The following is a 26,807-nucleotide window of genomic DNA, read 5'->3' as shown; positions in this document are numbered from 1 at the left end:
TATAAAAAGGTCAGCTTATAAAATGTGTTCGTTAGATATAATAGCTGGTCCAGATATCATTTGAGGTTTGGGGTCTGTCATTTTTCTATGGCTGATAGCAGATATAGTCTGAAAATACGAACTAAAATAAATCTTAAAAGTAATGCTGTATCATAAGGGGAAAACAGGGAGGGAGGCTTTTTTTTTTTAAGTTACAAAATTGATTACAGACAATATTGTCATCATTGGCAGACGTAACATTTTCAGATAAGCAGTTTTAGAATAGATTGCCAGTGTGCAGAAAGGCTTTCATTAGCACGAGTAAATTAGCACAGATTTACTTTAAAGTTAAAATAAAACTTTTACAGTTGCATTATAAAGTTGAAATAAAACTGGACACTTTTTAAAAGATAATTCTAATAACTACTTCTCCAAGTTTCAGTGTAGAAAACAGTAATATTAGATCAGCCTGATTCTTGAATCCAGATATGTTTTGAAACAAACTCTTACCTAGATGTCCAGAAAACTTTGAGTTCACGGTTATCATAATCAATCACCTTTTTATGGTGAGTGAGTGGCAAGTACAAAATATTTTTCTCTCCAGTTCCTCTCCTTGTTACTTCTAAAATTTTGTTTATTCTAAGAGCTAGGAACTGACTTTTAGAGGCAATACAGAGATTTTTTAAGTGTTGGTCCTTGTGATCATGTTCCCTTAAGTGTCTGAATTAAATAGAGACTCCCTCCCCACCCCCCCACCCCCCTCCTCCCACCACCACCACTCAGGATACCATGATAAATAAATAAATAAATAAATAAATAAAATCACAGAATCTTGGCCTGCCACCGTAGGAACTGAAGGAGTTACTCAACTCCCTTAAGCCCTAGTTTACTAATCAGTAAAATTAGGGTAATAACAGTATCTATTTTACTGAATTGCTGTGAAGATTAACTGAGGTAAAGAAACTGAATTAATCAAAGCGTAAAGTGCTTACACAATACATTATCTCATTTTAAATGTGTTTTTATTTCAAATTATATGAATAAAAGTGAAAAGTACAATTCATTAGTAGATGTGCAGTGGAAAGCCAAACCAACCCTCGCTCCAAGCCTTTCCACAATTTTAATTTGATTCCAAGTGTGCTGAAGTGGGGTCTGCAACCCGGGACGAACAAAGACTAAGAGTGCAAAGAGCAAGGGCGCCTGGGTGGCTCAGTCGGTTGAAGTGTCCGACTTCGGCCTAGGTCATGACCTCGCGGTTCGTGAGTTCGAGCCGCGCATCAGGCTGCGGCTCCGGGCTGACAGCTCCGAGCCTGGAGCCCGCTTCGGATTCTGTGTCTCCCTCTGTCTGCCCCTCTGCTGCTTGCACTCTGTCTCTCACATTGTCTCAAAAATAAATAAACCTTAAGGAGAAAAAAAAAAAAAGTACAAAGAGCAAAGTAGGAAGAGAGTGTTTCTGGTTCAGGTGCTGTCAGCTTAGCCATTGTCCCGGGCCTTAGTCAGTACCTACCAACTCCTCCTCCCTCTGTCACGACTTCCTAACCTTGCCTACGTGTTCAGCTTAGATTCCTTTATACCAAACTCTCTACTGAAGGATTTCAGAAACTACCAGAGCTACACGTAGCATCTTGTACACATTTTATTTATGCGAAGACTTAGAAGTAAAAACAAAACAAAGCAAAAAATAATTGCTTTTTATTATTTTTATATCTGTATATTATATATTTCCACAAAAATTATGTATTTTATATTTATATACATTTATATTTTATATTTCTGTAATTTTCATAATAGCATAGGACTAAATAACAAACTCCACTTGCGGTGTCAGCAGAGGAGGTCATGTTCAGAGGAGAGCATTAGGTGGGCAATGGGAGTCGTCCTCCCACGCCAAAGGTCCCATGTGCCTCTCACAGAGTATCTCACCAAGCTGACTGGAACTCTAATGTTTAAAGATAATTTTCTTTCCATATTACATGGGTTCAAGGTAAATTTTGTCCAAATGCAATTTTCGTCATATGGGCTGGTGTTAGAATCTGACATCCGCTTCAGGTTTAAAAGCAGTAATTGACCACATGTGTTTGTCTTCTTTCCCAATCCTCCAAATCTTTCTGAAATGATATGAAAGGGATTTTTAAAAGTATTAACTCACAAGGACAAAAGGATTGTAGGGGGATGTTAGAAGGTGGGGAAGGGATCCCCAAAACTGAGAAGGCACTTTGTGACTGAAAAACAGAGCCGGCTGCTCCATACAGTATACACAGAGTTTTACTCAGGGTAACCTAATGATGGGGGATCAGATGGGCTACACCCCAGCTGCGCAGTTATTCTCCACAAAGCCTGGATGTTAATCTACAGATTTTATAGGACGAGGGGACCTGCAGAGCTCACTGTAGTCAGATCAAAGTGTTCACACACACCTAACTGACATCTAACATTTAGGTCTCGTGGCACCACCTGTGTGTTAAGAAGGGGAGAGACTGTGTTATCCTTAAATTTACAGAAGGCCAAAGTCAAGCCTCCCCCATCCCAGCCTTGGTGGGTATCTTAACCTCCAAGGGGCCTAGAACACGTAGCCCCAGGGCGTCAGTGAGTGGATGGAGGTAAACAAAGCCCTAGAAAGAGGGCTAAAGATGGTCAGTATTGTGGGCTGTCCTACAAGGAGAACCACAGGAAACATATTTCAACAAATTCTTAGAAGACAGAAAGTAGATGGAGGAGTGGTAGCAAATTTACCAGAGTGACAACCTCAAGAGGTGACAACCTGGAAACTGCAGACAAGTCACCCCACATGGGAGGTGAGGGCATCTGCCTTGTGCAAGCAGAGGCACCAACAAATTCAGGATCTTGTGAGGCCAGGGTCTAAAAATGGAGGACTTGCTGGAACATTCCATACAAAATACCTGCATGGCCAGGGCCCCTCTGTTACCCCGGGTTGGTCCCACAATGTCCTATCCCTTCCTCTCCCCTCAAGCATTTATTCTCTGGAAAGGATGAATAGAGAGGCTCCAGGCTTAAAGACACCATGGAGAGCGGGAGTGAGATGAGGGCCTTCAAGTAGGGACATACAAGGGGAGTGTACATGCTGGACTTTGGGAGCCTCAGTATCCTTGAGGTTTTTAAAATTTGTTCCTATGTTTTGTGATAATAAAAATTAACATATGAAAAGAATGTGATCGCAGTCTGAGGTGCAAAATGACTACATAGTGTAGTACTCAGATAAAAAATTATATTAAATCTTCCTTGCTAATGATAAGAGCTACCCTTTATCGGGGCTCCTGGGTGGCTCAGTCAGTTAAACATCCAACTCTTGCTTTCAGCTCAGGTCATGATCTCATGGTTCATGGGTTTGAACCCCACATTGGGCTCTGTGCTGAAGGTGCCCAGCCTGGTTGGGATTCTCTCTCCCTCTCTCTATCTCTCTGTCCCTTCCTGCTCATTCTCTATCCCTCTCTCTCAAAATAAATAAGTAAACATTAAAAAAAAAAAGAGCTATCCTTTAACAAAGATTACACTGTGCTAGCACTTTACATATATTTTTGCATTTAATTCTTCTAAGTATGCATTGTAATTCCTATTTCTGTAGATAAGAAAACTAGAGAACTAATGTAACTTGCCAAATGTGATACAGTTAGTGAAGGAGACAGGTTTCAAGAAGATTGATTCCAATACAGAATGTTCTTATACTAGACTTTACCCCTTTCCTGATTGTGATTGTGACAGCCTGTTGTAGCAATTGGGATTTTTGCCGTGTTTAATACCAAAATGCTGATTTTTCTCCCCTAAATCTGTGAACAGTTAGCCTCATATTATCACTGTACACAAATTATGTCTTAAAAATCTTGCAAAAATTTGCAATCCCTCCAGGACTAGCATCTGGCCTTTTAACTGCAGTCCAGTTAGACTCTATTAAAGAAACCACAACTCACAAAAGGAAGAGGTAAAAGGAAACAGGCAGGAAATGGCTTTTAGGGTGGGCTTCTGTGTTGACAGGAATTGGACTCAGCTACTTTGAGCTGCAGAGTGGGAGCAGAATATTTCAGCTTCAACACAAAATATAACACCCAGAGGATCATGGAATGAGATGAGATTGAGTTGAAGCAGGTCATGAACAGTCTTGAATATTGGTTTTCAATCTTTTAAATGTGGAGGGATTCTTGAAATAATTGTCAAGTCTCAGGGTACTCCTATATAAATATTCTTATGTCTACAAGTCATAGGACTTTAATGTGCTTGGTAAATTATAAATATAATAATCCAATAACAATTGTCAATGGTTGTGGATAACTTATTATTAGTCTAATCTTTTTGTGATTCTTTCTCCCCACAAAAGACAACAACTCTAACATACACTGGCAAAGAAAATTTAGGTTTCCTTTTCATTTTTATTTCCTACTTGATTTTTTAACCAGATCCAGGATGTTAACCCTAGTCCTAAAACAGGATTACATATGGAAAGATTTTACTAGGGATTACATACGCAAAGATAGGATTACATATGCAAAGACAGGATTACATATGCAAAGATTCTACTAGGGAAGCACCTTTGAGAGAAAGAGACAGGGAAGACTGGTAAAACCATCAGACAGCCAAGCACGAATGACCTGTGTGAAGGAGAGAGAAGGACGGTTGGGTGACAGTGTCCTAGATTGCCATGAAGCCCCAGGAAGGGTCAGCCAGGGTGTCATGGAGTCTCTGAGCCCAAATCAGCCATCAGAAGAGACTAAGGACATCCAGGAATGGGTCTGCCTCAGTATTCCTGCCACACTCAGTCCCCCGCTGAGAGCAGTTCATGGGAGTTGTGGCCTCAGCACCAGCACAGGGATGGAGTTCAGTGCCTAGCACCGTTGGTCAGTCACATCCCCTGTAGCTGGGGGTCTGCAAGGCATATTCTTGTGGTTGCCACACCTAAGAAGGCCTAAATGTGTATCATAAACTTCTACTCTACAAGTGGCTAACAAGGTAAGCTGTGATATTTTCCCTATTGAAAACTAAAATGATTTTTTACCCAAATTTTCTTGAAAAAAGAAATTAGACTTACTTGTCTTGAAATTAATGTCTTGCTTTCCTCTTCATAAATATCAAAACAACCTAAGGCAACCTAACAAATTTCCGTTAAATAGTGGCTGAAGCCAAAAAAGAAAAAAAATAATTTACTTTTTCTGAAAATAGACTTGGCTGATTTAATTTAAATAAGTTTCAAATTGATTTAATTAAAAGTTACAACATAAAAAATTATTGACATTGCAGTTAGTACAGCTACTAAACCATAAGCCATTAGAATATGAATAAAAATAGATCTTAAGATGTAGTTTTATACAAAGCTTCGAAAAAATCATTTTCTTCCTGAGTAACATGATTAGGCTCAACTATAGGCCTAGCAGTTGTGAAATTATTATAGGTTAGCTTTTTAAAATCTCTTTTATATCCCTACTCATGCATAAAAACTGTTATTTTTGAAACTAGAAATAAAGAACAAAATAACATAAAACTTGTGCTTGTTTTGCTATTCCATAATTATCCACTTCTAGATCAAACTTGAGATAAGCATGCAAGAACTTCATTTTCAATGAAAATGAGATGATTTTCATTCCTGCTCATGATTCTTTTTTTTTTTTTTTTTTTTTTTTTAATTTTTTTTTTCAACGTTTTTTATTTATTTTTGGGACAGAGAGAGACAGAGCATGAACGGGGGAGGGGCAGAGAGAGAGGGAGACACAGAATCGGAAACAGGCTCCAGGCTCCGAGCCATCAGCCCAGAGCCTGACGCGGGGCTCGAACTCACGGACCGCGAGATCGTGACCTGGCTGAAGTCGGACGCTTAACCGACTGCGCCACCCAGGCGCCCCCCTGCTCATGATTCTTAAGCAAGTCACAGCTTGCTCACATATGTAATGAGTAGAAGAAAGTGTCAGTGAAATGTTTGCTGCTTTCCTATGATTAGCAAGGTACTCTTCTTTCACAGAAATCACAACTTGTCCAGAGACAGATCAGTAAACCTCCTCTTGACTGCATGATCAGACTGCAGCTCTCAGTCTTGGCTCTTCTGCTTCAGGCTGAGCAGAAGATTCGGAGAAAGGGTCTCTCGACCTTGTATTGAAAGAAAGAGGCAATACTCTTCCATTTTATGTGGTGGTTTCTTCCAGGTGGTTTTCAATAAGCTTAACTCGTGCTACCTTCCTCACTCCCAAGCGGGGAAAATACCAAGATTTCTGACTGCAATATAATTTCTCCTAAAGGGCCAGATTGTTATAAATTGAAGACTCTTGTAACTTGAAGTCAAACTACTTTCTCTAGGGTCTTGTGAATACTCGGTAAACTGGTTCATGTGATGAAAAATAAGCCTTAGTAGCTAGTAGTTGCAGCCCTCCTCTTCAAAACACTCAACAGAATGTGGCCTATACTACTTTCTTGCAAATCCTCCTGTTATTCACCTTCTAGCCTAAAACATACTATTGCAACTCTGTCTGCTAAGCCAAGCCACAAGATTTCTACGTGTAACGGAAGATTTACATGATCCTTATCCAAATGACAACACAATTTTAAACATTCTAAAAATGAACTGGTCTTTATTTAATAAAGTTAACAATTTTGTAGTGTCATTCAGAGCTTTTTTCATTTCATCTATATGGATTTTTGACATTAGTACCTCTTCTGAATAAAGCACTATGTTGTAATAGCTTTAGATCAAAGAAGCTGAACAAACTCGAGCACAAGAAACATGAAGAAGATTATATCAAAGCACATTACAATCAAACTTCTCCAAACCAGTGAGAAACAGATCCTAGCAACGAGCAAAAAAGCCTCATTACATACAAAAGAACAAAGGAAAGGATGACATCAGATTTCTCATCAGAAACAATTCAAGTGAGAAGAGTAGAGCAAAATCTTTAAAGTAGTGAAAGGAAAAACTGTCAACCCAGAACACTATAGCTCCCAAAGTATCTTTCAAAAATGAAGACAAAACACTTTTCAGACATGTAAAAGCCAACCAATTTCATCAGCAGCAAGCCCACATTACAAGAAATGGTACAGGAAATTTTTCAGTCAGAAGGAAAATGATGCTAGATGGGAATATGATCTACAGAAAGAAGTAAGAGTATTAGAAATGGTAACTCGATGGTTATCATAAACATATATAATTTTTTCTTTTTATTTAAGTTTCTTAGTATTAATACCTGTAATTAAACAAAACTAATGACAGTGTAGCCTGTGGTTTATAACATATGAGAAAGTAAAATGTATTATAAAAATACCTGCAAAAGTAAGGAGGGGAAAAATGGAAGTAAACTATTGAAATATTATCCTGTATATGAAGTGGTATGATAATTTGAAGATAGGCTATAATAAATTAAAATATATATATACTATACACCCTAAAGTGACAACTAAACTAAAAAGCAAGGAATTATAGCTAATAAGCAAACAATGAGATAAAATAGAATCAGAACATATCTAACTAATCAAAACAAGTTAGGAAAAGCAAAAAGGTAAGCAAAACACAGTAGACAAGTAGTAAACAAATAGTACAATCATATATTCAAATCCAACTATATTGGAAAATTACATACATACTCCAATTAAAAGAGATGGTAAGATTGGATTAAAAATAAGATCCAATTATAGGCTGTACATAAGAAGCCCACTTCAGATATAAAGATGAAAACAAGTTAAAAGTATGGAAAAAATATACTATGCTAACACTAATGACAAGGATGTTGGTGTGGCTATATTAATAACAAAGAAAACAAACTTAACAAGAAAACCTATTACCAGGGATAAAATAAGGTGTTTTCCTATGGATAATGGGACCAATTCATCAAAATAAGATAAAAATTCTAAACATTTATGTACCTACTACAGAATTTCAATATACATGAGGCAAAAATGGGTAGAAGTGAAAAAATAAATTGACAAATCCAGAAGTATTGTTGCAGATTTCAATATGTCTATCTCAATTTTTGATAGAATAAGTGGACAGAAAATGAGTAAAGATACAGAAAATGCAAATAATACTTTCAAACAACTTAACTGACATTCATAAAACATTCCACCCAACAGCAGAATATACATTATTTTCAGGTACACACAGAATATTTGCCAAGATAGACCATATTCTGGGCCAGAAAACAAGTTTCAATAAGGTTAAGATGATTTGATTCATACAAAGTAAGTTCTTTGAAAAAAATAGAATCAGATTAGAAATCAGAAGGATCTCTGCAAAATTCCCAAATATTTGAAAACTAGAACACTTCTAAATAACTCATAAAGCAAAGAAAAACAAGTCAAAATGAAATAAGAAAGTATTTTAAATGGAATGAAAATTGAAAACATACCAAAATTTCTGGGATGCCACTAAAGCAGTGGCTAGGGGGAAATTTACAGCCTATATTAGAAAAAAAAGTTCCCAAATCAGTAACTTCAGCCTCCACATTAAGGAAATAGAAAAAGAAGAGCAAATTAAACCCCAAGTAAGCAGGAGAAAAAAATAATAAAATGGAAATCAATGAAGTAGAAAATAGAAAAAAATCAATAAAACTAAAAGCCAGTTCTTTGAGATCGATAAAATTGACAAACCTCTAGCCAGACTAATAAGGACAAAAAAGAAAGAAAGCACAAATTATCAATATTAGAAATGGAAGGGTTACATCTTTAGAGATTTTACAGATATTAAAAGGGAAAGAAGAGATATTATTAACTTTATGCCAATAAACTCAACAAATAGATAAAATTTCTTGCAGGACACAAATTGCCAAAGCTCACTCAAAAAGAAATAGATAAGGCAAATAGTCATATATCTATTTTAAAATTAAATTTCCACAAAGAAAACTCCAGCCCAAAATGGTTTCACCAGTGAATTCTACCAAATGTTTAAGGAAGAAATAACACCAAGTCTACAGAAAATTGAAAAATAGGGACAATTTCCCAATTCATTCTATGAGATCAGCATTAAAGACATTTAAAACAAGAGAAAAATACAGACTAACATCCCTCTTTGACATAGATGCAAAAATTCCAAACAAAATGTTAGCAAATCGAACACAACTATATATAAAAAAGGGTAGTATTTCATGACTAAATGGGATTTATCTCAGGAATGCAATGTTGTTTTAATATTTGCAATCCTTCAATATAAAGCACCATATAAACAGACTAGAAAAGAAAAACTATACAATAATCTCAACAGACTCAGTAAAACCATTTGACAAAACCTAACATTCATTCCTGATTTAAAAAAAAAAAAAAAAAAAAAAACAAAACTAGAAAAGAAGGGAAATTTCTCAGCCTGATAAAGGGCATAGGTATAAAACCCTACATCTGGGGCACCTGGGTGGCTCAGTCAGTTAAATGTCCAACTTAGGCTCAGGTCTTGATCTCATAGTTTGTGGGTTTGAGCCTTGTGTGGGGCTCTGCTGACAGCTCAAAGCCCAGAGCCTACTTCAGATTCTCTTTCTCTCTCTGCCCCTCCCCTGCTCGCTCTCTCTCTCTCTCTCTCTCTCTCAAAAATAAATATTTAAAAAAATTAAAACTTCACAGCTAATACTTTAATGGTAACAGACAGAATTCTTTCCATCTAAACTCACAGATAATAAGACAAGAATGTTTGCTCTTACCCTTTCTATTCAACAGTGTACTGGAGGTTTTAGCCAGTATGATCAGTTAAGGGAAAGAAATAAGTGGCATCCAGATTAGAAGCAAAGAAGTAAAACTGTCTTTATTCACAAATGACATGATTGTCTATGTGGGAAATCCAATGGAACTTACAATAAGCTACTACAACTAATACAGGAGTTTAGCAAGGTTGTAGGATACAGATCAATATACAAAAGTCAATTGTATTTTCCATATACTAGTAATGAACAATTGGAAATTGAAATTAAAGATCAATACTATTTACAATAGCATAAAAATATGAAAAACTTAAGGATAAATCTGGTAGAAGATGTGAAAGACCTAGACCTGAAAAAGAACAAAACATTGCAGACTGAAATTAAAGAGGACCTAAATTAGTGGAAAGATATACCATGATCAAGGGCGAGAGGACTCAATATTGTTAAGATGTTAATCCTCCCCAAGCTGGTCTATAGATTTAATGCAATCAGAATCAAAATCTCAGAAGCATCCCTCTTTTTTTAGAAGTTGGCAAACTGATTCTAAAATTCATATGAAAGTACGAAGGACCTAAAATAGCCAAATCAAACTTTGAAAAATAAGAACGAATTTGGAGAAATAACACCACCTGATTTCAAGATTTACTACAAAACTATAGTGTTGGTGTCAAGATAGACAAATAGATTGATGGAACAGAATAAATAATTAATCTCCAAAATCTGCACACTTCTCCAATTGAATGGTGGGATCTATATCCAGTTCCCCTAAATCTGGGTGAGCATATGACTGCTTCAACCTATAGAATGAAGAGGAATAACACTGTGTGACTTCTATAGGTTGGTCAGAAAAGATCAAGAAGCATCTACCTTGTTGTCTTGGGCTGCTTGCTCTGGGATTGACAGGAGTTTGACTACCTGGGACTGCTATATTCTAAAGGCCACATGTAGGCGATACAGTTTATTATCCATCCAAGCAGGCAGTCAATAGCCAGCATCAACTGCCAGCCGGGTGAGTGAGCTATCTTTGACTCCAGCTCTGATGAGTCTGTCAGCCTCGGTTGACATCTGACTGCAAATACATGAGACACCCCATCTGAGAACTGCCCAGCTGAACCTCTTGAATTCTTGACCCACCAAAGGATCAAGCAAAATGAAATAATTATGTTAGGCCACAAAACTTTAGGGTAACTTATTATGAAGCACAGGAACAGAAACAGGGAGATTTCAGTTAAATAGCCATATGCCCATCAATTACCCTCTACATCCTAGGGATAAATCTATCCACTTAGACAATTCTTCCTCACAGCTTTTCAGGGTTTCACTGTTAAAATATAAATAGGTATCCAAAATAATAAAACAATAGAATGAGAAAAACCAGAAAAGAGGATCTCCAAAAATCAATGTACAAGAATAAAAGGAAACCTAATTTATTTTAAAAAAAAATCATAGTTTCAGAGAAATGAAAAAGTAATCTGCACGTTGGAAAAAAGTAAGAACAGGACTCTATAAAAATGTAACAGGATGTTATAAAAATTATCATTAATTTAGTGGCTTAAAACAACACAAAATGTATTTTCTTATAGCTATTGTAGAGAAGTCTGAGATCAATTAGAATGGGTGAAAGTCAAGGTCAGCAGGGCTAGTTTCTTCTGGAGGCTGTGCAAGGAGAATCCATTTCCTTGTCTTTGTCACCTTCCAGAGGCCACCTGCATTATTTGGCTTGCAGGGCTAAAGTCTAAGACAGCTCACTCACTTGGCTGGCAGAGGATGTTGCCTGTTTGCTAGGTGTTCAGATGGACTGTTAACTGGACTTCCTTGCATCACTCCAACCTCCTGCTTCTATCATTATACTTCCTACTATTGATTCCAATCCTCCTGACTCTTTCTTATAAGGACCCTTGGGATCACATCAGTCCTACCCAGATAACCCAGGACAATTTTCCCATCTCAAGAGGGCTTAACTTCATCACATCAGCAAAATCCCTTTTACCAAGTAAGGTAACATATTCCCAGGTTCTGGAGATCAGGATGTAGATATCTTTGGATGTGGAGACAATATTGGAATCCACACAAACTATTGAAAATAATTGTTGAATTTGGGGATAAAGGCTCAGGGGTAGGAAAGGGAGGGGATTACTATTATAAATCTTACAGTACTCTGATTTTAAACTATGCCTATGTTTTACTTTGCATAAATATGTTAGTTCATTTAATCATCACAAATTATAATTTAATTTAAAAACATTAATGTATTTAATTAACATGTAATGTATCTAATGTAACATTAGATGTATATATACCAAAATGCTAACTATAATTTTCTTTGACTGTGATATATATTTTTCTTAATTTTTACCTTCATTACTATTATCCATAATTCATAATAAGCACACAATCATTTTATAATGGAAAAAATTAACTATCATCAAAATATAGAATTTTTAACTTTTCAGGGCACCTGGGTGGCTCCTTCAGTTAAGTGTCCAACTTCAACTCAGGTCATGACCTTACAGTTTGTGGGTTCGAGCTCCATGTCAGGCTCTGTGCTGACAGCTCAGAGCCTGGACCCTGCTTCAGATTCAGTGTCTCCCTCTCTCTCTGCCCCTCCCCAACTCGTGCTCTGTCTCTCTCAAAAATGCATAAACATTAAAAAATTGTTTTAAAGAATTTTTAACTTTTCAAAGTGAATTCTGTTCACAACATGAATGAATGTCCATGTGTTCATATCTTCCGTATAAAAAGTACTTTAAAAGCTAAGGTAGCTTCATACTACTAGAATAGTAACCCTACTATTCTACTAGAATATACTACTAGAATATATTTTTATGTTTCCCAAGAAAATATTTTAAAAATATCATTTAGCCTTTCCAGCCAAGGATATGACTGATATTATCAGTTGTTAGCAATAACTATTGATATAAGACATAAGCAATTATTTAGAAATTGGAGTTTTAAAGATTTGTAAAGAAGAGACATTTTATTTCAAATAAAAAGTAATTTATTTTCCTACAAATTAAACAAAACAAACAGAAAAATCCTCCCACATGTCTTTTTATCTCCTACGATAAGGGTATATTTAAAACAATTACATGGATAAAAAAGGCTCTTGGAAGGTGAAGAAGTGATTTTACTTATTTTAGCTCATGTGTCACAAAAACTCACTTTGTTGTTGTTGTTGTTGTTGTTGTTGTTGTTGTTCTTGTGTTCCCATCAGGAGCTCAGAGATTTAGGGAGTTTTTGTTTTTAGAAATCTATTTTGGGTCTGGAGTTTGCCAATGCTATCCAGTAATGGCTTTTATGTATTTTATCCCAGGTCTCAAAATGAAGCTGCACAGCTTAGAGCAGATCCATGAATCAGTCAGAATGGACTGAATGCCCACGTACAGAACACAATTAAATAGCACCTCTCCTGACTCAAAATGGCTAAAATATTTTCACAAGGAAGGTGGTCTCCGCTACTCTCAGTGGCACGCATCAACTTCATTTTCACACAGGGGCTTGCGTGATATTGACAACAAACTGCTTTCCTTAGGAGGAAAAATGTTATGAGAGAAACTTTCCATCCTTGGGTTTTAGCAAAGCAAAGGCAGAGTATATTGGATTGGATTTCTTTGTCAGTCCTTTAACATCAATATTTAATAGTGTTCGCTTTATATAGAATAAGAGTCTAGTCATATGATAAAATTAAGTAATTATATAATAAAAATGAAAGAACTAAACTTTAGGTGCTCACCATGTAAATGTAAAAAAATATGCTCTGCATCAGTTAACCCTATATTATAAGTTGCAAATTTAATATAACAATTTTGGGTGAGTTACAGCTATTATTAGGTTCAAGAGACAAACACTGAAATTGGCCAACTCTAAATATGGTCAGAATTTGCTGATAAACTGTCTCTGTAAGGGAGATCATTAGCTCTGTTGGTCAGATAGGCCTTTTCTCATTATGTGTATTATTTGATATTTATTTCTGAGAAGGAGAACTATGGTGATATTATTCATAAGTGAATTTTTATGTACTTTCATTTTTTTAGATGCAGCTTTCTAGAATGGACTAGGAATAAATTGAATAGGAATAAATTGAAATATAGTACAGATATATTAAATTAGAAAATAATAATAATTTCACATTAAAATTGAATTCAAGTTTGTTCAATTTTTTTTACTCCAATTAAAACTAAATATTTTTGTTAAAGACTTATTAGAATATTTTTAGGACAATATTTGTGCAAGGTTGTGGCTTCAAATAGATTATCACGTCACTTGGAGAGGATATTGCTGAAAAGTTATTGTTAAAAAAGCAAAGTAACCATCTTTAGACTTTTAACTCAACAAGTAGTGATGAAAGGGACTTTTTCCATTATGTTTATAAGTGAGGAAACTGAAATCCAGAGCGATTTCAGGACTCCCTCAAGGTCAGAGAGCTAGTTGGGGAGTCAAGCAGGTCCACATCACAGGTCTCCCATGTTCCAGGCCAGTTGTTTGTCTTACAGCATTCTTTGTGATCATCAGTGCAGGAAGACCAGGTGCCATTGGCATTTTGAGCATCTCAGTTTTTCATTTTGCAGGACTCTCCCCCTCTTTACAAGACATTTAGCATTCCTATTCCAAGCCCATTAAATGCTGGTAGCACCTGCACATTCCTTCCCGCCCCCCCCCCCCCACAGATTTATTGAGAGATGACAAACAATATTATGTAAGTATAAGGTATCTGCACATTCTCGAACGCCTTTTAGAAGCACAGTACTTCCCTGGTTAAGAAATACCACATATTTCACAAATGATGAAGAACAAGTGTCCCAGATGCCTCATTACAGTTTTCCTACATTCATTCCTGAATTCCTTAAGTATGCTGTGGCTTTTCTTTGACACTAAGTGGAAAAGCTTCCTTTTGGTCTTTATATTCCCATTGCCAATATATGTTCAGAAATGCAAAATTGGGACGCCTGGGTGTCTCAGTCGGTTAAGCAACCAACTCTTGATTTCAACTCAGGTCATGATCTCACAATCATGATCTCAAGGTCATGAGATTGAGCCCTGTATTGGACTCCATGCTGGGTGTGGAGCCTGCTTAAGATTCTCTTCTTCTCTCGGCCCCTCCCTCCTCTTTCTCTTGAAAGAAAGAAGAAAGAAAGAAAGAAAGAAAGAAAGAAAGAAAGGAAAAATGAACACCACCGAGAAGCTATAACTAGAAATGAGACCTTTTTCCCCCTTTATTTTCATGATACTTGTGAATTTTTATACCCGTTGCGGACTTGTTGTGGAACACATACAACTATGACACTATAAAACACGTATTAAATACAAGTACTTGTGATAGCCATCTTCAATGCAAGAGTTAGAAAGTTCATGTGTATGCAAGATATCCAATCTAATCCTTTAAGTTTTAATAGTCTTCAGTGAATAAGCCAAGTCGAATAATAAAATACTCCTTTATAGTTATATAAGGGAATTATAAAATCATAATTCCAGTTTGACTATCCAACATGTGTGAAATTACTCTGTGTGTGTGTGGTGTGTGTGCACATGGGGTGTGTGTGTTTAGTGTGTATTTAACCAAACACATATCCTTTACTATGTTCCAAGCATGCTAAGCACTTTACATATATTAATCCATGTAATCCTCATACCCATCCTCTGAGGTAGGTCCTGTTATTATCTTCATCTTATAGATGAGGAAAGAGAAACAGAGAGAAAAAATCACACAGTTAGGATAAGGCAGAGCAAGAATTCCAACCCAGGCAGTCAGAATCCAGTCAGCCCACCTCACAGTTCCACCTCTCTGCAGCATAAGGATTACACGGGGACAGAACATGGTGAAAATTAATTTTAGGATTCTGGCTAAGTGGGAGAAAACTCAAAGTGGCCACTTGCCAATCAGATATTGTTTTGCTACATCTGAAGCAACAAGCCTTCTAGACATCTTTTTGTAGGAATTTCATTAAAATCTGGTTCTCCCAGGCCCTGGTTTTGTGACCTCAAATATCCCAGGGTGGGGAAATAGATTAACCAAAAGAACTATATATTTGCCTTCTCATTTGTATTAATATAGGATGGTTTCACATATGTTAATTTTTATTTTAATGGTTAAGCTTGAATAATAAATAATAGAAGGGATAGAATTCTTTTTTCTTTAAATTACAAACTTGTTCCACATTTTAGGAAAACCCTGTTTAGATGCTGCATATCCTCTTTCTATCAACCAACAGTTTGAGCAATTTCCATTAGGGGTAAAGGACGGCGATGGGGAAAACCTTGAACACAATTCTAGTTCCAGAGAAACTTTTCTTTCAGAAAAGTTCTTCCTCCTGGAAGCCAGAGTATTATCCTTGCCACACCAGAAATAATCATAATTTTATATTGATTTACATATATATGTTCCACTCTATAATTTATCAAAACAATATTGTATTGCAAGTGTATGATTGGGTTTCCATTTTGGGTGATATAATAAAGCATTAATCTTATATTTCCAACTCCTAAAACAGTGCCTGAGATATAGAAGATACTCAGTAATTGTTAAATAAATACGTAACAAGAGAGTGGCAAAGGGAAGGGAGACATTGGCCATAGTGTCTTGATCAAAATGCACAAATAAGTAAAATATGCTTGTATACTTTTATTCCAGTTTTATTTGGACACCACCCCTCTCTCATTCTCAGCAATGCTGCTTAGAAGGGACAATTCCCTGCTCTAACCCTAACAGCTTTGGGCCCTGATTCAGTTAAGCCAGGCAGTCAGACCCATCCCACTGTCTATAGCTCCAGCCTAATGGCATACATTAGTTATCAGAGCCACGAAGGAATGAGGAGACATTTGCTGGAGGTGGATTTGATGGTATGAGTAGAAAATGGGGCTTAGAGCTCAACAATACCCTTATGTGATGGGAGGAGCCAGCCTGGCTGACACCAGAGATGGATCCTAAAAACATAGCTAGGTCCTCAATCAAGCCAGACCTAACGCCAGGTTTCCCTCTGAACTGTGGAGTCCAGTGCTCAATGAACTTTGACATTCCTCCTTTAAACCAGTATAGGTTGGATTATAACATTTGCATTATAATGAGTCATAATGAATACAACATCCCAATGTCAGGTTACTTTTCAAATAGAAGCATAATGTGGAGAAAATGTAATGGTCATTCTAAAGTACTTTGTAAAATAAGATGAGAGAACAATGACTAGAATTGAGAAATGTTTCTAATTATATAATTATGCTATTATTTTGTATTTGAAATAAAATATGCTTTGACTTGCCATTTTGAAAAGAACTAAAATGGACATACTGTTCTATTTGTCTGAAAATCATATTGTGCTTTTTTAATATTACCTGACTTTTAACTTCATTCAAAGGAGTTGGATAGATGTTTAATCCTTAGTACTACAAAATCAAGAAGATGAATTACATTTCTGTAGATCTATGAAATCCAATAGTGGGTGGGCTTCATGCCCTTCCCCTTGCCCTAGGCCTGGTTCTCTGAGAGGATTTAACCATGTTTATAAAAAAAGGGAAATTCAAGCTGACAACTGAATGTCCTACTTTACACTTTTTGTTTTTAAGAAGCAGTGATGTTTCAAGGTTTGCAGAATGGAGTTTGTAGGTTTTGGTTAGGTTCAAATCCAGTTCTGGTTGAAAATGAAATTAGAGAGGATTAGGTTAGCATTAAGTTTTTAATTGTAATTAATGACTGACAGTCAAAAAGTTAAGTCTTAATACAATGTTCATTTTCAAGCTGATCGACCTAGAATGTGCTTCACATGGCCCCCATTTCTCTCCCACCTTCGTATTTTTCTCCATTGCCACAAAGTCCAGCAGAGGAACCAGGGGATCCCTCGATGTAGTTATATGGGTTTTCCCCTCCCTCCTTTCCCCTTTTACTTTGCCTTTTCTTCTTATTCCTAATCTTCTTTCCCCCTCTCCCTCATCTTCCCACCCTCCCTCTTTATGCCATCTCCCATTTTCCTTTAGTTAAAGAGAAGGAAGTAGGATTGTTATCTGGAAGTAGGATTGTTATCCACTGAAGGAGGAAGGGATTCCCTGTCTTTCCTCATCACCATCAGTTTTGTCACCACTGAAAGGTACTAGAAATAGTCTGTGCTTACCTTTCTTGTTTTTTCATCACTTATTAACTTCTATTTAATATTGTAAAATTGTAAAATATCACACACATACAGGAAAAGCACAAAAAATATAAGTATAGTTTATTTACTGTTATTAACGCTTCAACTGACTATTAACTTCATTCTGCTCCCATCCCTCAAATCACTGTGCTCTGACAGAGGTCACAGTGACCCATTTGTAATTACTATATTCATAACTATATTTTATTGTCGAACTTCTATTTACTTTTCAAATCTTCTTGATCTTTTTTTTTTAAGTCTCCTATTCCTTGCTCATATTTTGATGTCTCTGTATACAAACTAAACTGCTATGTTTGCATTCTAAAGCTAATAATTCCAATAGGTAGAGTCTAAGTGGAGTCTGGTACTGTTCTCAATTGTTTCTGCTGGCTCTTACCAGGGTGCCTTGTGAGCTCTTGTTCTCTGTGAGCTGTTGATCTTTGGAACTTTATCCATGGAAGTTTTTTCTGAGGCCTGCACTGAAGTTGTATTCTTTCAGAGAGGATTTGTGTTATTCCTACCAAGGTCCTATAAGCTTAGCCACCTTAAATTAAACCCTCAGTTTGATGGTCTGGGGACCCCACAGATAGAGTAAATTCATATTGCAAACCTATGAAGTCAAGCTTGTGTTTATAAATTCTCTGGGGTGCCTGGGTAGCTCAGTCAGTTAAGCGTCTGACTTCAGCTCAGGTCACGATCTCACGGTCTGTGAGCTCGAGCCCCACTCTGGGCTGACAGCTCAGAGCCTGGAGCCTGCTTCCGATTCTGTGTCTCCCTCTCTCTCTGCCCCTCCCCCATTCATACTCTGTCTCTCTCTGTCTCAAAAATAAATAAACATTAAAAAATATAATAAAAAATAAATAAATTCTCAAGAAAAATGTTTCTATTCCTCCCACTCACAGCCAAGTTCTGGACAATAAAGTTTTCTTACTGCCCCTCCTGTAAGGTTATTTCCAATTCCCTTTCACTGAAGATGTAGTCTTTTGTGGTCCAAAACATATGGGAGATTTTCTCCTTTCTGACTTTCATTAAACAATTGTTTACTGTAATCATTTGAAGAAATTATGTTCTCCCACTCTTTTGTAATTTTTAAATGTTTATTTATTTATTTCTGAGAGAGAGTGAGAGAGCATGAGAAGGAGAGGGGCAGAGAGAGAGGGAGACAGAGAATCCCAAGCAGGCTCTGCATTGTGAGTACAGAGCCCAATATGGGGCTCAAACTCACGAACCATGAGATCATGACCTAAGCCAAAACCAAGAATCAGATGCTTAACTGACTGAGCCACATAGATGCCCCCATTTTTCCCCCACTCTTTTATTATAAAATCCTTGAGAACAGAATTTTTATCTTAACTATGTATATAGTGCTCAATATAATACTGATTCATTCTGTCAACTAATATTTATTGACATTTGTACCAGAACTATTCAGGGACTGGATTGTCCTGGATTGCCCAGGCATTTAATGTCCCTGCTCTCCTGAAGCTTAAATTTATGAAAGTACATTGTAGGTGTTTAAAAAAGTATTAGTGAAATAGATGAATGATCTAGTGCTAAGTAGCAAGAGGAAAGAAGACAATTGTCAGCCACAAAAGAGAGTAAGATTATATTTATAGAAATAGCAAAAAGGACCAAAAGAGTTAAAATTAGCTGCTTAAGGGGGGCATTTTAGAACCAAATCTAGGTTCAGAGTATCAGATGGAGCCCAAAATGAGAATAAATTGGCTTAACTGGGGTAGAGAAGTCTAGAAATAGGAAGTTAAACAATCCTCCACCAAGACTTGCAGTGTTCTGGAATATCTTGCTTTTTATGACAGCTGTGTATACATATGTCATTTAAGAACATTGGCAGAGAAGATGATGACAGTGACTCTGAGGAGCACATTCTCCTTCTCCAACTTCTCCCTCAAAGGATTGGGACCTGCTCATCTCTTTCTGCACCTCAATCTCCCTCTATATTCTTTCTCCTTCAAACATTTACACTTTTGTTCCTCCACTTATGTGTGTCTTCTCATTCTCCACTTTTTCCTCTAGGTTAACTTGGAATTGATGGTTGTTCTAATGACATGACTCTTGATGGGCCATTAGATAGCTTCAGGATAGAGGCTGGTTGCTTTGATTAGAAGCTTGAAAGCTTTGGCCCCACCCCAACCTCTGGAGAGGGGAGAGGGCTGGAAATTGAATGAATCATCAATGGCCAATGAGTTAGTCAATCATACTTACATGCTTAAACCTTCATAAAAAATTTTAAAGAAGAGAAATTAGAAAGCTCCCAAAAATGTGTATCTATGTGCTAGGAGGTTGGCACACCAAACTCCACAGGGAAAGAGGCCCCTGTGGATCTCACCTTATGTATCCTTACATCTGGGAGTTTGTCACATCCTTTATAATAAACTATAATTGTAATGGTGTGGGTGTGAAAAACCCCAGCTTTGTAACTGTCAGACAGAAGTGTGGGTAAACTTAGTGGGGACCTGGTACCAGCAACTAGCATCTAAAGTGAAATGGAGTGTGGAATGGAGCCCTTAAACTTGTAGAATCTAACTCTGGGTAGTTAGTGTCAGAATTACAAAACAGCCATTTGGTGTCAGGGGGGAAGAAACCTTCAGCCAGCTACCAAACTTTACACTGTTACTTCTAATTACACCTTTAATAAACATGTTGAAATCATATCAGTTTGTCACTACAATATGACTTGCATCGTTCATATTCATTCCCCCTATCCCACCACAACACAACTAATTTCTTCAAGAGCAAGCTTGTGCTTTACTTGTGATGAGAAGCCTTCCCTGATCCTCATCAAAATTTATTTCTCTCTCTCTCTCTCTCATACTTTTATAATGTATTTCTAATCATAGCACTTTCACAATCTCCTTTATGTTAGGGTAGGCAAGAAATGCACAAAAGAAAACAACAAAAATTATGATATAGGGACATCCTACAAAATATCTGATCAGTACTCCTTGAAACTGTCAAGGTCATCAAAAACAGGTAAATTCTAAGTAACTGTTACAGCCCAGATGAGTCTAAGGAGATATGAAAACTAAACGTAATGTGTCTTCCTGAATAGGATCCTGGAACAGAAAAAGGATGTTGGGCTAAAACTAAGGAAATGTTGGGGTGTCTGGCTGGTTCAGTCAGTAGAGCATGTGTCTCTTGATCTCAGGTTTATGAGTTCAAGCTCACATTGGGTATAGAGCTTACTTTAAAAAAAAAAAACGAACAAACAAAAACTAAGGAAACCTAAATAAATGTATTTAAAAAACTATTATGTATGTTATATGGATAGAACATATAAACAAGAAAACATGCTATTCTTGAACAAGCTAGAAACTTCTTACCAAGATTAATTCACATATGAATCATTAAAATGTATCATTAGAATGGATCAAATAATGTATCATTATTTGGCCATAAAACCACTACTTAGCTACACTTTTTTAGTTCTACAATTTATCTTATATATTTAAATAAAATAAAGCTACACATCTTTTAAAAACATTCTGTAATTAAAAGGAATACCCTACCTTTTCTCCCAAATTAGAAGTGTGTGTGTAAAACAGAAGTGTGTGTGTGAGCAATTGATGGTATTACGAAATAGGACTTCTGAAGCTGGATTATCTTAACATCTAATTTTTGCATATTCATATATAGCATATAATTATGCCTTTTATAAATATAAATCTAAATGAAAAATTTTTATGTACACCATTATTCTATTTTAAAAAGGAAGGCAAGATTAACACACACAAAAAAAGTTTTTATCATATTTCATGAAATATAAACAATATTAGGTATCATTTAAAAACACAAAAATGCTATCAACTATAATTATAAAATGCTATTGATTGTAAGAATTACCCCAATTTCATAAACAGTAAAATGTGTATCTTAGGATCAATGAAAATACAGTCTTTTTTCTCATGGTAGAAATGAATTTATTATATATGTGCCCATTTAGCTGACATGAGCCTAATCTATAGTACTGAATATTTGTACAGTGCAGGATAAAACCCTGCATTCTCTATTAGTTTTTATAGAAAAGTAATTAGGTATTTTATGTGCTATAAGTGAAATATTTTATTAATACACAGAGGAGACACAAGCTCTAGTTTGTGTCTGCATTCTCTAGTTTTTACAGAAAAGTAATTAAGTATTTTATGTGCTATCAGTGAAATATCTTATTATTAATACACAGGGGAGACACAAACTCCCTAAATGTTAAAGTCAATCAGTAAATGGCCCCAAAAGCTGATTAACAGAAAATGGAAATGCTATCTCTTATTGTCCCAAAATTACAATTATTTTAAAAATACGACTATGCTTTGTGAGACAGCTTTGTGTTGTGATTATTCTGAAAGAGCTTAAAGTATATTAGTTCGTATTAGATCACACAGATTAAAGTTCCTATTGAATTGAACTTTGAAGCTAATTTTTTAAAACCAAAAAGGGAATTAAACAAAACATCTATGTTCTCTATCATCTCAAATTAACACACTAAGTTTACAGGCATAACCTCAGACATTTCTCATTAAGAAAAAGGTATCTTTAAAACTTTATGACAAGAAAAAGTTGCTTCAGTAAATGAGAAAAACTATTTGCCTTAAGTTTACTTTGTCTTTTTTTAGGCTCAAAGGTAGTTGTGTTTTCTTTGTAAATAAACTCCAGAAGATCAACATATTCTGAAATGGAGCAAAGGATTAGGTACCATTTTTAATTAGAAGAAATTAGATATGATTTGGTTAAGATTCCCCATGAGAACAAAAGCACTTTGATAGAGGTTACCTCATAGGTTAATGAGACTACTTTACAGTCAGTTTTTCTCTATCAAAAAAAAAGTTAAGAGTTCCAAAATCTCACGGATTTTCTTTGATATCTGTACAGTAACTCTACTGTATCCCTCAGTGATTTAATCAGTTATTACTGGTAATAGCTGATAATCTCATTATAGGGTCACTATGAAAATAAAAATCCCCATGAAATTTTTATTCTGGTCTATGTTCAAAATTGTAGGGATATTCATAAATCACATGTAAAGCTCCATAAAGGAACTACACTAAGTATGTTCATATTCATCTTTAGGTTGGCTACAAATGTAAATGACAGTTATTTCTTACATACTTTATTATGCATTTATAATACTTCTTGTTTCTGGCTTTCCAAATTATACTAAACAAGTACATTCTTGACATGAGTGTGAGAGGTAGGTAGCCTTGGGGCTTGGGGTCATGTGAACAAGAAGAAAGAGAAGCTGCAAACAGCAATGGGCTCCAGCACCCCCCAAGTGATTTCCATCCATCCAAGTGATGTTGGCCACCCTGGTGACATGTAGAGATATGGCTAGACCCACCCTCCAGCCCCAGGCCTGATCTTTTGATCAGAAGGGGATTGAAAAGAGGCCCTCATGACGATTGCACCTGTCAGTTGCATGGAGCTTCATTCAAGGATTTTCTGAGCCCGATGAATTTACAATGATACTCAACCACCTGGGGAATAACACTGGTGGAAGCTTTCTCTGGAATTATACACAGCCAGCACACTTCTGGGTGCTAAATGTGGTTTTACAAAAGGCTTTGGCTGATGCCTCATGGATTCCTGTAGCATGGATGCCCAAGAGGGAACCAAGGACCACAGCTTCCCTCAAGGGCTGAGATCTCTGGCCCTCTCTCAGACAGGAATGTTTGGTTGGGTCTCTGCCAGCTCCCTTTGGGGGCTCCCTCTGAAACAGGTGTATTAATACACTTCACAGGATTTGTATTGAGGATCACAAAGCATATGTTGACTTGTGGAACACTCAGCATTGTGCCTGGCACATAGCAGACATTCAGCACGTGACCTGGGAGCACTTTTTGTCCTCCAGGAGAGACAGAATTTCAATAAGAGACTTCCTGCCTGTGTCAAGAAGGCAGGTGCAGTGCTGGGATCCAGGATGAAGTGTGAAAGAGATTACAATCCAGCTCTTGGAGGCTTGTTGTCTAGACAGAGCCTATATCCTTGGCTACTAGGCCACATTGTCTGGAGTTGAGAGACACAACTTCTACTTCCTTCTTGGTCCCTGTGTGACTTTGGGCGGATCAACTCCTTTCTCTGGGTCATCGGTAGGGAAATCGTCTGATTTCTCACCTAAACTGGGACACTTGAGATTAAAAGGAGCACTACAACACTTACTCTGAGAGAACTAGTATAAACCAGGATGGTGCAGGGCAAACCGGGCCCAGTGACCCCTGGACTCGTCATTTTGAGGGAGACAGTGCTATTGGTGCTGTTACTAGTAATGCTAGTGCTGCTTTGTGACTGGGTCCAAATCTACCCTTGCTTCCCCACTGAATCTGCACAGGCAGTTTGCATTTCTGCTTTTAGCATACAAGCTTATCATCTCACGAGTATGCCTTCAGCTGCTTGGAAGAACACATTTCTCTTTGAGCCCTGATATCTGAGACTGCAGCTAGAGCAAGCCCCACCTGTGTTTTTTTGGTTTTTGCTAATGGGCCCCCGTGGTGATTGACAGCACACTCTGTGGTCCCTGGTGCCTGGCGACTCCGCAAAGCCCTCTGGACTCATGCAGACACCCCAGCCAGCATTCCCAGTGGTGAGGCAGTGCCTTAGACCTCAACAGGGGTGCCCAGGCCCCCTGCAAGTCTGCAGGGTCACTGTGAGAGAACAGCTGTGACTCATTCCCTGGGCCGAGCCTGGAGACCAGGTGTTAGTGCAACCTTGGAGTGTACCTGTATAACCCACCAACCTTTTACGTATGAAGAAACAGGTTCAGAGAGGTCCAGAAAGCTGCCAAGGTTATCTAAGGAGAAAGCAGAGAAGCTGGTGTTTGCATTCCAGTCTGTTCACCTTTAGCAACCCTGTTTGGCCAGTGTTTCTCAGTGTGCAAATGAGGTATGCAAGATGATTTTAGGTTACAGATGGTCAAATTATTTAAAAAAAATTGTTTTGTATTTACTTTAAACTAGAAAAAGACCACAACTGGCACACAAGACCTGTGATTTTACAGGTGTCATTGCTTAGGATGTAGATAAAGTATATATTTAAATCAGGAAAGGTCAACTTTGCAAAAATATCCAGGTAATAAGTAGACATAGCCTTCCTGAAGAGTTCCAAACTAGGAGTACAGGTTCTAAATTTGATTTAGGTGGCTGTTAGTCATATCACTGGAGGGTTAGTGTCTCTGAGCCTGTGACTTAAGTAGCTGTGTCCTGCTTCAAGTCAGCTGTGCCATTTAGTCCACTGTGATCCTCCCTAAATCCAGAAAATTCATGATGAAGTGACTGTACAGCTCAGCCGGAAGCTAGAGTGAAAACAAAATGAATACCAGAAGAAGACTGCCATTATAATCCTATAATTCTGCTTAAATTGACTGTGGCTATTGATCTGGGCCCTACCAATTCTTCTATATTATTGAGCACTCAAAGTTTTCCAATCAACCTCTGTATTATTCTCTGAGATTGAATTATGAAATAATAAATATCCCAACTATACTTTTTCTTTTTAAAAAGTATACTCTTGGGGGGCCTGGGTGGCTCAGTCGGTTAAGCGTCTGACTTCAGCTCAGGTCATGATCTTACAGTTCATGAGTTCAAGCCCCGCAGCGGACTTTGTGCTGACAGCTCAGAGCCTGGAGCTGCTTTGGATTCTGTCTCTCTCTCTCTCTCTCTCTCTGCGCTTCCCTGTTCATGCTCTGCCTCTCTCTCAAAAATAAATAAAACATTAAAAAAATTTTTAAATGAATAAATAAAAAAATAAATAGTACACTCTTAATTGCCAAACACTTTCCATTTGGTGTGAATTTTGTTAGTCTTTCAAATCCTCTAAAAAAATATGTACTTGTGTAAATGGTGACCAAGTTAGAATTTGCGACTATTTTCTTTAAAGTGCACAAAGTCAGAGGTGCCTGGGTGGCTCAGTCAGTTGAGCGGCTGACTCTTGATTTTGGATCAAGTCATGATCACACAGTTGGGGAGTTCGAGTCCCACACTGGGCTCTGTGCTGGCAGTGCAGAGCCTGCTTGGGACTCTCTCTCTCCCCTCTCTCTCTGCCCCAACCCTGCTCACGTGCTCTCTGTCTCAAAATAAATAAATAAACTTAAAATTTTTAAACAAAGTGCACAAAGCCAAATGAGAGCACATTAGTTCTGTGCTTCTCAAACTAGAAAATATAATTACCATATAACTTGGAAAAGGGAAAAGATTTTTGTATTACAATTAAATACGGAATTAGAATGCACAGTTTATATTAGCATGTATGATAAAACACAAGATTAAACCATTTCAATATCGTAATTGAAAGGAGTTTGAAGAGTTGTTAGCAAAAGACTGTGAAAAATGCAAAGCAACATTCAAGTATGTCTTTACCATTATCAGGTTTGAATCTCTTAGTCTCCAAGAAGACAAATAGCCTCAGGACTTATTCCATGTACAGTCTTCATTTCCTCAGGCCCATCCAGTAATTGAAACTGTGTAAACTGAGGAAGGTGTGTTAATAGGTGAATTCTCCCAAAGAAAGTGGATTCTTAGTGGTTTTCTGAAATAGGCTTTCCTGAACCAAAACCTCAGCTCAAAAGGCAGAGCCCTGCACTCTAATGATAGCCTCATGAAGAATTGTCAGGGTCTCTAAAATCTCAAATCAATCACAACACAGCTCCCTATATATGGCTGGGCTTAACTGCTATAACCAGAGTTTTTTGTCATGTTTCTTTTGCTCTGAATTTTTCTACTGATTCTGTTACTGTAATTTAATAAAATATTTCAAATGTCCTGCTTATTATCTTATCTACTTTTAAGGTATTTTATTATTTCAGTAAATTATGCCAATACTAGTAATATAGATTCTCTTCTATGAGTAATGGTAACATCTATTTATTTTATTAGCAGGCCAGGGAGCAAAGAAATTACAATTCCATTCCCATTTATTTTATAATTCAATCTAAGATGTCTTAAATGTGCCCACAGACCTCACTGTGCCTAGCAATAGATGGTCAGGAAATGATTTCTAAATTGGGTTAACCTTTCAGTTTTCACTGAAATAAATTATTATTCTATTTCAACTGAAGCTAGTTACTTGTCTTTTATCTCACTTCCCTTTAAAGGGTTTTCCT

Source organism: Panthera onca, chromosome B1, assembly GCF_046562875.1.
Source record: "Panthera onca isolate mPanOnc1 chromosome B1, mPanOnc1 haplotype 2, whole genome shotgun sequence".
NCBI classification, from domain to species: domain Eukaryota; kingdom Metazoa; phylum Chordata; class Mammalia; order Carnivora; family Felidae; genus Panthera; species Panthera onca.
Note: the sequence above shows the minus strand (reverse complement) of the source record.